At 37.0% G+C, this 13,550-nt stretch overlaps 1 protein-coding gene across 1 annotated transcript in view; it reads left to right on the forward strand.

The window, feature by feature from the left end:
- CDK14 (cyclin dependent kinase 14) overlaps nucleotides 1-13,550 on the forward strand; it is a 534,565-nt gene that overhangs the window by 65,361 nt on the left and 455,654 nt on the right. The gene's annotated exons all lie outside the window — the stretch shown is intronic.

Consider the following 13,550-nt stretch of genomic DNA (forward strand, 5'->3'; position numbering starts at 1 on the left):
GGTACCCGGACTCCACTGGAATGGCTGGATGGCTGCCACTTTTCATCCAGATGGTGCTCCCTGTGTCTGTTAAATCAGGTGGGAAGCTGTGGTCCTTGTGCAGATTCTCAGCACACCTATTTCCAGCATTCAGGATTTCCAGCATACTGAATTTGAGATCAAGGAATTATTAGAAGTCACATATTCTTTTTTTTCCAACTCTCGAGAGATTATTTTTTTTATCTTCTTTGCTGAGCCACCATCTCCTCCCCTCTGCAACTTCTATGATAAGAAGGTTATACAGACTCACTGTAGCTTTGAATAAGATTATCAGAGGTAAGTATGAAACTATTAAGACGTAAGCAGACAAAATAAAGTTAGAATTTTTTTTTTCTTAAGAAAAGTTGATGCTAATGTTTGCCTCTTTCTAGTGGGCACTCTAAACCTTTATATAGAATAGGCTCAGAAGGGGAAATCTGTTTGTATGGCAATCAAGATGACAAGTCTTGAAATTTCATTTGGAGAGTAAGCCCATAATTTTGTACTTGTATGTTATTTGGGGTGGCTGAACAGGGGGCACCTGATGGAGTCGTGGCAGGAAGGGTGATATTGCTCTTCCCTCCCTCTCCTCTAGCAGACTTTGGTATTTAACACCACTGGTTATTTTTTCATATCTTTCCTGATGCTCAGTGGAATTGTTTCTAATGAATTTGCCAGTATGGTAGTTATGAAACTTGCCTAACAAATAGGAAGTTCCTTTGGCCACGTTTACTAGTAGTAGGTCAAAAGAAAAGATTACAAAATCAACATGACGTACACTCACTAAAAGTTTGCTGTCTAAAACTGAGGATGACACAAAAAGACAACTGTGTTTAAGCTAGCTGCAAATTATTCTGTTCCCTTTGGTGTCCAGGAACCATATGCTGGAGCTTGGGGAATAGAATAGCCTTTCAGTTATGCTCGCTGTCAAATGTAGTTTATTTTAGGGAATAAGTAAAGTGGGAGGAAAATGTAACTTTTGGAATTACTTGGACCTCGGTAGAAAGGTAGCTGGAAGAGGTGAAATCTGAGTGAAACTGGGAGAGAAGAACATAGAAGAATATAGGCATGTAGAATATAAAGTATAAGTATATAGAAAATCTTATAGTCTTCTTTTTTTGTTATAGTTTTATTGAGATGTAATTCACATATCATACAAATTCATCCATTTAAAGTATACAGTTAGTGGGTTTTTTTTTAAAATTTATTATTTATTTATTGGCTGCGTTGGGTCTTCATTGCTGCGAAGGGGGCTACTCTTTGTTGCTGTGCGCAGGCTTCTCATTGTGGTGACTTCTCTTGTTGTGGTGCACGGGGTTAGTTGTTCTAAGGCATGTGGGATCTTCCCGGCCCCGGGCTCGAACCCGTGTCTCCTGCATTGGCAGGTGGATTCTTAACCACTGTGCCACCAGGCAAGTCCCCAGTTAGTGGTTTTTAGTATTTTCATAGAGTTGTGCAACCACCCTTGCCCCCCAGTCGATTTTAGAAATATTGGCATCACCTCAAAAAGAAACCTTGAATGCTGTACCTATCACCTCTCTCTTGCTCCCCACCCCCAACCTCCCCCCAGCCCTAGGCAATCACTAATGTACTTTCTCTGTGTATGAATTTCCCTATTTTGGACACATTTATATAAATGGGATCGTACCATTACACTATGCGGCCTTTTGTTTCTGGCTTCTTTCAATTAATGTAATGTTTACTAGATTCTTCCATATTGCAGCAGGCATCAGTATTTTATTCCTTTTTATGGCTGATGTTTCATTGTTTAGATATATCATGCTTTGTTTATCCATTCATCAGTTGGCGGGCATTTGTGTTGTTTTCACCATTTGGCTATTAGGTATAATGTTGCTATAAGCATTTCTTTATACATTTTATATTTACACAGATGTAATACCCAGGTCAGTAAGATATTATTGTAACAAAGATGTCAGAAACATTTTAGCTTACCATAGTTTAAATGCTGGTTGACCTTTTATAACACAAAAACTGTGTATTTACTTCTAAGGAGTGGATAAAAAATTCAGAAGTCTGATTTTAGTTCAAGTTATGGAGCTGGAACTTTTCAACTGGTTCCACTTTAAGGAATTATTAAATTTGTTTCATCAGACACATCACTGTTCAAGACAGTGGTTCTATCATTTCACTCTGCCTAAGGGCATCCCTCCTCCCATCAGACGCTGGGGCTGGCTCTGTGCTAGTGATGCTCCAGGAGCAAGGAAGGGCAGTAAGTAGAGGAAATGAACACATGGGTAGACTTCTGTGTGTTGGACAGCACTGTGGGAAACCATTATTGGAGAAAGAAGAGGGATGATGGCTTCATCCTGGAAGGATCAGTGAAGATTGCACTTTACAGTTGTGGTCACATTCAAATTTGAATTTTTCAAAAATGAATGAAATCTGTTTTTTTTTTTCTTTTTTGCCACAATATAAAATAGTTTAAATTTTTGCTCACTACTTTTTTTTGTTACCATCATAATCACTGTTGTTTAGCACTCGGATGTGTTTTCTTTTTTTCTATTACCACCCTTCCCTTTTTGTTAGGGAAACAAATTAAAATAAATCATGTTCACATAACAAACTACTGAACCTTGTCAGTTGCACAAAATTAAAATTTTTTTCTATGAACTTCTATTATTGCTACTTTCTTCTGAGCTATTTTATATTTGTATTTTGACAAGCTTTTTGTTTTGTTTTGTTTTTATCCATCTATTGAACAGAAAACTTGGATATTAATGGAATAGAATAGGTGGAGCTTTATGGGGAAAGATGAAGTTTTTAGTGTTGAAATCATATATTTTATTAGCATTTATAATGTTAGTTCTAGGGTTATAATTAATACAAATTTTTGCATAAGTTTTCCCAGTATATTTTTACTACACAAATGATGTTTTGAAGTCTAGGTTAGTTTTTTAAAAACAATTAATTATTGTCTTATTTATAGATATTATGAAAATTGCTTATTTCATTATGTTAAAGGCAATGGAATTTGAAAGAAACTCTCAACATTGATTAATCCATTGCCCAGAGACACAGTTGATGGTGCTTATTAACCAGATTTTCTCTAGAAGTCTTCTGACTTCAGTATGATAATCATTCCAACACACATCACTGCACTGAGAATAATTTGTATGTGAAAAACCACAAATTCATCTTTTATAAATCACAAAGCTATAAATATCAGGCTTTATTTATTGTGCAACATATCCTTACTTTGCTTTCATGGTTTCTACTGATTGCACCAAGAAAATGATGGAATACTGTAATTGATATATTTTTAAGTATTCTGACATCCACTACATTTATATCAAAGTTAAAACTTATTTTTATGTAGATATCAAGAATCTAATAAAGTGAATTAACAGCTTGTTTGTCACTCCAGATCCATGCCACTTATTGCTTTCATAGCGTGTTCAATCATGCTGATTGCATTGGGATGAATGCTTTGTTATGGAAACACTCTTTGACCTTTGGGCATTTAACAAAGTTGGCTCTCTTGGTCCCTAATTCCATAGTGAGATGGCCTATTGTTCATAATGAAGGGGGATGTAAAACTGCGAGGAAATTTTGAAGGAGTGTTATGAAAAGGCTGCTTCCAAAAATGGAACAGTATTATTAAGAATATGGTTATATATAGCAAGGAGAAGAATGCAGCCTTTGAAACACAGCCATGTGTTAATTATTGGGTGATGGGTCCACCAGCATAGGATCACGAGGGAGACCTCTGGCTAATGGAGGAGGCTGGGGATCCCTTGGTGGGATTGTCAGAGTTTGGATTTCAGAGTAGTTTCAGCCTGAACAAATCATATCAGTCTAGAGAGATCATAGTCATAGCTAGAGAAAAATGATCAATTAGGAAAGGTAGGACCACAGATTCCTCTAGAAGAATATGAAAGGTGAATTTCTGCAGATGTAGACATGTTCAAGGTGAGAAGAGAAACAAACTGTTGACTAGCCTCAGCAGCTTAATTTGCTTCCATAATTATACTTGGAATTGGGAAGGTAAGACACATTTAAACTTTTAGATTTAGATGTTTAAAGGATGGTTCTCTTCTCAGCGGGCTAAGAAAATATCATAAAATGTATAATTATGGTTTGTGCAAGGATCTTTTTCCAAAACATGTTGTCTAGGCAGTTTTACAAATGGTGGGTAGAAACCATAGTGACATACTTGCCTTCCACCGGGAAGCACCGCCCCCTTCTGCCCTGCACACTGGCAGCTCCAGACCTCCTGGGACAGGCCGAGACCCATCCCTGCACTCCCAATCTGGCCGTGCAACCAGGCCAGACATTTCTGTTCTGTTACCAATCCTTCTGTGCCCAAATGGGGCATGCCACCCCAGCCTGAAGGTGGAGCCCAGCCCTGTCTGTCTGGGGTTTATTTTGATATATGGTGTAGAAGGTTTAAATAGGCTCCTCTCCCCTGTCCCTCCAGCACCCCCCCCCCCCGCCCCGCCAATAGTCAATTTTAGGAGCCCCATTTATTGAGTATAGTTCATTCTCATTATGTGGTGCTCAGTTGTGGTAGGGGAACCATACTGACTTATCAACAACATAGATCTCAGTAATACTGAGGTGGTTTGGGGGTGGGGGTGGCTTTGAGGATTAGAACACCTGGAATCCTGCCCATTCAACCTTATTTTTCCATATATTAACCTTTAGTAGGGTTTTTTTCCCTTTAGATATTATTTTGCATTTATCTGCTTGTATGTTCTTGTGTCAAAACTGTGCCGTTTGTTGTAGGCATGTAAGACATTCTATTATCTGGTATGGCTGGGCTGGCCTTAATTCATTCTGTTTTCAAACCTCTTTTAACTATTTTCATCTGTTTGAATACTTTGCTTTTAAGGTCTGAATGTAGGCTCCCCCCACCATGCCAAGTGAATGCTGATCTAGACTATTTAGAGCTTTTTTCTTGAAATATGAACTTGGCTATTGCTCTCAAAATAACACTAGTTAATTTGGGAGTATCATGAAGTTGATAGGTAGGGATGTGCTTTATAAAATAACCAGCCAAACTCCCTGACTATCCCAATGGTAGCTCTGTTAAAAGGTTTTTATGCTTAACTTTTAAATAGCACCTTCTTGAATTACACTCAGAAATAGAACCACTTCAATGCACCAATGCAATTTATTCTCTTTTCTGTATGTGTAAGCATACATACAAATCAGCTGTTTTCTACATCACTTAAGTATCCACCACCTCTTGGTGAGCTTTTATAATATTGCAAAAAGGCACCAAGAGAGAGAAAACCTTCCATGGCAGTCACGATCTCTCTTCTGTTTATTGATTTCTTTACATCTCGCCTGCTTTCACCAGCAATTTCAGGTTGCTTCCCTGAAAGTCCATTTTCAATAAGACTTAAAACAATGACTGCACGAAAGAAGAAGAAAACTGGAAGAGGAGGGGGTGGGTGGTGAGGCTAAACATCAAGAGCTTTTGGCTAGGCAAAGGTCCTGTGAAGTGGAGTTGGCAAACTTTACAGCTTGTCTGGAAGGCAAACTGGTAGACCAATCTAAGAAGAATCTCTATGCAGATTCGTTCATTTATTCAAGAAATATCTATTGAGCATCTGCCATATGCCTGGCACTCATTTAGGCATTGGAAATAGAGTAGTGAGCAAATCAGGCACAAATCCCTGCCCTCATAGAGCTTACATTTTAGTGGAGGACCCATAATAATAAAAACATACGATCTATGTGGTATGTTAGGTATGAATAATTGCTGAGAAGAAAAATATAAAACATGGACGGGAGGTAGGAGGTTGGGGAGGGCGCTTACCTTTTTGATGGGGTGGTCAGGGAGGGTGTCCTTGAGAAACTGACTTTGAAAAAGTGGCCAGAAGGTCATGAGGGAGTGATAGGGATGTCAGGGGAAGAGAGGTGCTGGCAGAGGAAGCAGCTAGTGCAAAGGTCCTGGTGTCATTGAAGGAGGGTGGAGGGAGAAGGGCCTGGGCAGAGTGAGGGAGGGGTCATGGTTAGCACCTGCTTCTCCAGGACCAAGCCTGGAGGTTTTCAAGGTTTTTTTGGTGTGAAAGGGCAGGGCCACAAATAAAAGCAAGGAAATTAGCCTTGCCATACTTTCTAATTTTTATTCAGTTGTATATCAAGTTTTTTATGTGCTCCGAGTTTCTAACACTTTGAAGAATGAAGAGACGTAATGGTGTGTACAGGTCTAAGTTTACAATTCCTTTTCTGTTTACTTCCACATAGACCATTTTGAAATTTTAGGTAACATTTTAGGATGTACTTCTAAATTTGGTATATCACTGTTTATTTTGGAAGCAAATAAGAAAAGACCTTTCTGGATCCATTTGACATTATGAATACTTAGACAAATGCCCACTAAGAGAGTATTGTGCCCTAAGCTGGTGAACTTTGTGGTTTCTAATCTCGTTTAAGCAGTCAGAATTGCAAATAACGGTCCCTGAAATATAATTTCCTGTCATTCACCTACCTGCCAATTTCCCTCTAAATTTATGGGTTCCTATATAAAACTTACTGTGAAACTCAAGATGCTTGTAATAGTCAATTTCAGACTAATTTTACACTTTTTTTCTCCAAAGGTATCTTAAAATTATGTTGCTCAAGTCCTGTAGTCATTTTCACCCTGTCTTATTGTGTTGATGACTGTTTGTTATCTGCTTATTTAAAGCAAATAGAGTGAGGTTTATAAAATCATGGTTTTGGTTCCATAATCTAATACAGTAGCCATTTTACTGAGGTCTCCTCCATGTATTCACTAAGGAGGAAAACATCAAATAACTTGGCATTTTCGAGGTGATGGGGGAAGAATACATAATGTATTTCCTTGGAAGCTGTTCTTTCTTCATGTGAGTAGGAGGAGGAAAGTCCACCATCTGCACCCTGATGCATGTGTAATCAAGTCTGTTTCCTCTGAAGTTGATATTTGGTGCTTACAATGACTTGATTTTTACATTTTAATGACATTTGTGATTTTTATCACTTTGTTTATGGAAAGGGGAGATGGGGGCAAGTGTTACAAATGTCAGAGCTCTGTGGTTGATGCATTAGTTTCCCACTTCAGGGCATGTTGTTGCTTTAGGCTATCAGGGGAACGGGTTAGGAAGATGCCCAGTGGTGCCAGCTGTGTGGCTGGCAAGCAGCTGGACCACAGAGGCGCCTCTTTGGCGGAGTCAATGATTGGGCCAGAAAGGCTGTGAATCAGCAATGAGTGTAAACATTCATTTAGTTTGAATGATTAGGAGCAAAGCTTCTGGTCTTCAGTTATTAGCTGATTATAAGAGTGAGGTGGAGGAAAGCTGCAGCCTTTGTTGAGCAGTGCTGTTAGGAGTAAGTAATGCAGGGACTCTAAGGGAAGCCACTTACGTTCAGGATATCAAGCAAAGCCACAGTGTTGGAGGACAGGCGCTTGGTGGGTTCTACAAGGCTGAGCAGAAGGATAGCAGACAGGAGAGAGTGGTAGTGGTTTGCCTGGCACCTTTGACCAGTGCTTGGGCTGAAAGCAGGGTGTTGGTTGCCGAGACCCTTCACAGTGCCGTCAGTTGCTCCACGAATGGATAAATCTGACCGAAAGCTTTAGGGGAGAGGAGGGGTAGCAGGAACCAAGGGAACAATGACCACACGCCTGTATCTGTGTTGTTATTTGTTTGTGTTTATGTCTCCTCTACTAGACTGTGGATGCCCTGAGAGTGGTGCTCATGCATATTCATCTTATATCAGCATTGTTTACTGAAATGAACTGAAGGGTGGGATGAATTTCTCTTTTGAATGTCATTTTTTTAACTTCAATTTGAGGGTAACTTCTTATTCACATAAGTTCTGAGGAGCCTACAGTGTGTAAATTTACCTTTCTCCCTTTTAAATGTGTGAGATTTAATGAAGAAGGATTGCACAAGAGCAGAGGACAGGGTCTTTTTTTTTTTTTTTTTTGCATTTTTTTAATTATTTTTTTGGGGGTACACCAAGTTCAATCATCTGTTTTTATACACATATCCCCGTATTCCCTCCCTTCCTTGACTCCCCGCCTCGAGTCCCCCCCACCCTCCCCGCCCCAGTCCTCTAAGTCATCTTTATATAAATGCGGAAATCATCATTGGTTCGTTGTACATCAATTCATTCATTCATTCATTCATTCATTCATCAGACATATACTGGACGCTACCTATTAAGCACCAGGTGCCGGGGATACAAAACACAGCCTAATCAGTGGCTTAAAAAGGAGCTCACAGACTTCTTTATTTGAAATTTAAAGAGCGAGAGAATAATTATCCACCTAAATTATCTCCAAAGGAATTGTATTGTGTAGAGTTGAAGGAGAGTTGGGAACAATTCTTAAGAAACGTAGCTCAGAGGTAATTTTGTTTGATCAGCTTAAAGTGTATTAACTGATAGCAACTTGAATTAACAAAATAATTTCAGTTACGTATTCAGACATATTTTAAAGCATGTTACTTGAGATAAAGTTTTCTGATAATTTACTCAAAGTACTTCTTTTTGTATAATAAAACTAATGACTTAATTAGGGTAGGTAACATATTGTCTCTTTAATAACCTATATGGAAGTTATTCCAAACTGAATGAATGTGTATTTTGTCAAATTGTTAGTCATTTACTTCTTACAAGGACCTCTAGAAACATCAGTCCCCAGAGCAGTTTTTGGCTTGTTTTTCTCTTCCAGTTTTATTGAGATATAGTTGACATTTTTCACTACATAAGTTTCAGGTGTACAGCATAATGACTTACATGCATCATGAAATGATGACCACAGTAAGTTTAGGGAGTATCTATCATCTCACATAGATACAGAATTAAAGAAATAGAAAAAAACTTTTCCTTGTGATGAGAACTCTAAGATTGACTCTCTTAACAGTGTTTGTGTATAATGTACAGTAGTGTTAGTTATATTTATTATGTGCATTACATCCCTGGTACTTTTTTTTTGTCTTATAACTGGAAGTTTGTACCTTTTGACTCCCTTCATCCAAAGCAGTTTCTTTTAAAAGAGAATTATATGTGATGTTGCAAAGAATGGTGAGAGATCCAACTGATTTAATTTTTTTAACTTCTTAAAATACTCTGTATATTGTGGATATGCAACAAATACTCTTAAGTGACCCCAGTAGTTTTACTGGATGAGAAGAGGTAGGTTTTTTAAAAAATTAATTAATTTTATTATTATTTTTTTAACAAGTCAACCCATTTTTGTTGGCATAGTGCAGCTGTGTTATATTTGGTTTATAAATCATTGAAACTCATTTTTAAGAATGACTTTTTAAAATGATCTTTTGTCATATAGATTCACAGTCACCTCAGGCTATTAAAGAGGCTGTCTCAGAGTGAGGATGGATATCTACAACTCAGAAATGTGTGGTGGCTCTCAGAGGCCATTATCTTCATTATTTTTCTCCTGGTGCTTTAGATGTGATTAAAAATGATTCTGTGTAATAGAGTCTGAGGGTTTTATAGCATTAGTATTCCCCCTTTTAATATATAAATATATGTAAAATAAATTTTATTTATATATTTAGTTTATATATATTTGTATAAGATTTGTTAATGTATATTATATATACTTGTGTGTATATAGACAAATACACTACATATACATATGTATATAGAGAGAGAAATTTGAGAACTAAGTACAATATCTATATTAAGATAGGAGTCTTATGTAGCATCTGGCTTTCTTTACATTGTGAAATACTAGCTCAACTAATCACATTAGAAGGACACCAGTTTATATCTTCTGTGGATTTTATGACAACCTCTTTGAGGTGAACTTGAATTTTCTTGTTCGTTAGATATATTTTCTGATGTCTAATTTAAAAACACTCAGTTTATTTTGATGTTATCTTAGGTTGTCAGGTATTATTTAATATAATTAAATTTCTCCATCCATGAAATAATGTGGACAAAAGAGCACCAGTTCTTCATTGATTGGAGAAATAAAATATAGCAAGAATAATACATTTAAAATCACAGCGTAGAAGCAGCCAGATGAGACCTGGGGTCCGACAAAATGAGTTTCTATTTGTCTTGCTTTTGAAGACCCTATCATATATTATGTGGAAATCTGTTGGGCAAATTAATCAAATTCCCTCTGTTGGCTCTTCATAACAAGGCAGTGCATTAAGTTGCATGTCTCGTTGTCATCGCATGTCAGATATGCATAACATGTAGTGTTTCAGACCAGCTGCTGGAGCGTTTGGACACTTTTGTTCCTTTGGGTCCTTGAGGGTGGAGAAGAGGTGGGTGTGTTAGCAGTTAGCTCCAGTTACTCTGACAGTGATCATTATTTTATTGATATATATTTCTGATGGAGACACTGTTGTGATCCCAGATTAGAAGACTATATAACTTATTTTTAATGGTTTGAAACTCTGTAGGGCTAACTAGATTTCAGCCGTGTCTGGCTGTGCTTTAAAATACGACCATGTATGCAATTAACACATTTTCTAAAAACTCTGTTGGAAAATTAAAGCCTCTTTTATGGATTCTGCAAGAAGATAAATTCCTGCATTTGGGTGTAGTATACATGTCGAAAGTACGGATGCTTGGATTTATTTTATAAGAGAGCGTCAAGGTCTTATAAGAGGAGAGTTTTAACTCTCCTCTTGTCCTGTGTTCTCATTATTCCCTTTTGATTTGTATATTTCTGTTTTTAACTAACTACTTCAAGACTTGGCTAGTTGGGGTACAGATTTCAAACTATTGTATATTATCTAGCACCAGACATTTCTGCTCTTCTTATTGCTGGTCTATAAGAAAACAGGGAAGGTCTTAAATTGAGCCCACTTGTGTATAAACTTGATCAAATGTCACTTTAATCCCTGTGCACTTCTGGCAAACTAAGAGCTATTTATAAAGTTCTTAGTTCACTTGTTTGAAATGAGTATTTTTGTTACCTGGTAGAGGTGTGTCCAGTTGGGTATTTACCAACTCTCATAACTGATCTCCACCTGGTAGCCTTGTAGGACTAACAGGTATCTGTCCATTGCCTCTAAGAACATTCTGGCTGACAATGCTCGGCTACTCTCTAGAGAGGATGCTCACGCTCTCTGCTTTCATTGGTCAAGCTGCATATTTTTGCTAATTGTACTTGTGTTTGCAATAATATATAATATAATGAAGTAACAATAAACTGGTAGAATATAAGTGCATAAAGATTAAGGGTGGTTGTTCTTGTGAAAAGTAAGTTAAATGTGTTGGAAAGATATGACACAGACATGTTCTAAACTTTTTTTTCCCCTGTTGACTCTCGTGTAGGAGAGACAGCTCTAAAGATTGTACCAATTTAGAAGATTTTGCCCAAGTGTTTTTAAATCTTCCCCTTATGAAACTCAGTACTGGAATTTGTAGGTGATGCTATATGGTTATGGCAAATGTGGGGGGAAAAAGACTGAATTCTGGATCATCTTCATAGAAAATTACTTCAGTCTATTTCGAAAGATACTTGAGTGAATGTCCATTTATAAAGAATTAAGTTAGGTAAAGTGTTTAAGCCTATATTACACTTTTTTTCTGGGTGAACTGCTATTTTAAATATCATTTTTGCTTTGTCCCTTTAGTAGTGGCATCCATTAGTGGTAGATTATTACTTCACATTTTACATTAATTTAGCTCTATATGTTTATGCCTGAGGTTGTATTTGAGCCTCATTCCTTTGTTATTTTTAATAATTCATATAGAGCCCCCAAATACTAAAGTTTACATTTTCACTATCTAGTAAGAAAATATCTAGAAAACAGCAATAACCTAAAAAAAAAAAAAACTTGTAGGGAGAATGTATAAATATCTAAAAGAAGGCTTTTCTTGTATGTGTAGAAGCAAGATAAATACATTTTAAAACTTTTTATTTGGATATAATTTAAATTTACAGAAAAGTTGTAAGAATAGTACAAAGAACATTAAAATAGCCTTTACTGTTTGCTTTGCTATTTCTTTTATCTGCCTGCTTGCCTGCCTGTCTGTCTGTCTATCTATCTACCTACCTATCTATAGATATATAGATAAATATAGATACATACAACAGTCTCCCCCCCCACACACAATCTTTTTCTGAACTATTTGAGAGTAAGATACTTATAAGATAGTATATATTTCCAAAGAATAAAGATATTCTCTGACATCACCCCAATGCATTTATCAACTTCAGTGTATTTAATACTTCAGTGTATTTAATACATCAATATAGTACTTTTTATCTAATGTATGGTCTGTTTTTCTGATTATGTCAGTTGATCCAATAACATTTTTTTATGACATTTTTTTCCCCCTCCAGTGCAAAACCAAGCATAGAATCACACATTGCATTTAGTTGTCATGCCTTTTTAGGCTCCTTTAATCTGAATCAGTTCTTCAACTTCTGTATTTTATGACAATGACATTTTTAATTATAGGTGTTTTTTTCCCCGGTGGAATGTCCCTTACGTTGTGTCTGTGTGATATTTCCTTGTTTGGATTCAGGTTACATGTTCCCTGCTGGAATACTTCATAACTGATGTATCCTCAGGGTCTCACATCTGGAGGCACACGATCTGCTTCTTAGTTTGGATGTTAATTTTGATCATCCAGTCAGGTACTAGTTGATTTCTGTTTACTATCTTTCCCTTTCCTACTAATAGGCTATATGTGGGAAGACATTTTGTTGCTGTATAAATATCTTGTTCCTTATCAAAATATATCCCCCCTAGAGTCAGCGCTCACAGATCACTCTTTACTGTGGAGGTTGCCAAATGATTTTCCCCTCCACACTGATCCATCAGTATATGACCTTCTCATGTAAGCGAGGACCCTCCTTTTATTTTTCTCTTTTGTTTCTTTATCCATTTATTATTGGTGAACTCATGGATTTCCATTTTTCCTCAATGATTCATAATTCATTCCTGTTTTAAACATTACTCTGGTGCTCAGATTATCTGAATCAGCAATGAGAAGCTCTTCAAGCATTCACATGGAAATCCTGAGTCCACACCAAATCCCAACTCTAATCCATCCCCATGGAGTTTATCTTTGTCTTCTCCCATTTCCTGTTTGTATCCCTTTTCTTCCATGGTGAGAACCCTAGTTCCCAATGACTTCAGACTACTTACCTGTTTGCTAAAATCTGTGATATATCTGACGTAGTTTCAGAATTGTTTTGCCATAACTCTACAAAATCACACCTAGTAAAAGAGTTTAGGGTTGTTTATAGTTCTCTGCTCCTTCCCTCTCTCCAACCAAGAATTCTGTGATCATAAATTGTATAAATCTTCCTCCTTCTCCTCCTCTTCTCCCTTCTTTTTTGATGTTGTAGTGTGCTTATATTGTTCATTTTATATACACTTAGGGTTGATTTGTTTCTATTTGCTTTCAGTTTTACTCGTCACTCCTCATCCTTGTTAGTTTTATTTTTCAAATGTCAGTAACATTAACATGCTTCCAAAAGTCAAAACTATAGGAAAGGGTACACTCAGAAAAGCTTCACCCCCTTTAGCTTCCTTTCCATTTTGTTCTTACTCCTCAAGCCCCCATATAAGCAACCAGCTTCATTGTTTTCTGGTGTG

This window comes from Hippopotamus amphibius, chromosome 4, assembly GCF_030028045.1.
Source record: "Hippopotamus amphibius kiboko isolate mHipAmp2 chromosome 4, mHipAmp2.hap2, whole genome shotgun sequence".
NCBI classification, from domain to species: Eukaryota; Metazoa; Chordata; class Mammalia; order Artiodactyla; family Hippopotamidae; genus Hippopotamus; species Hippopotamus amphibius.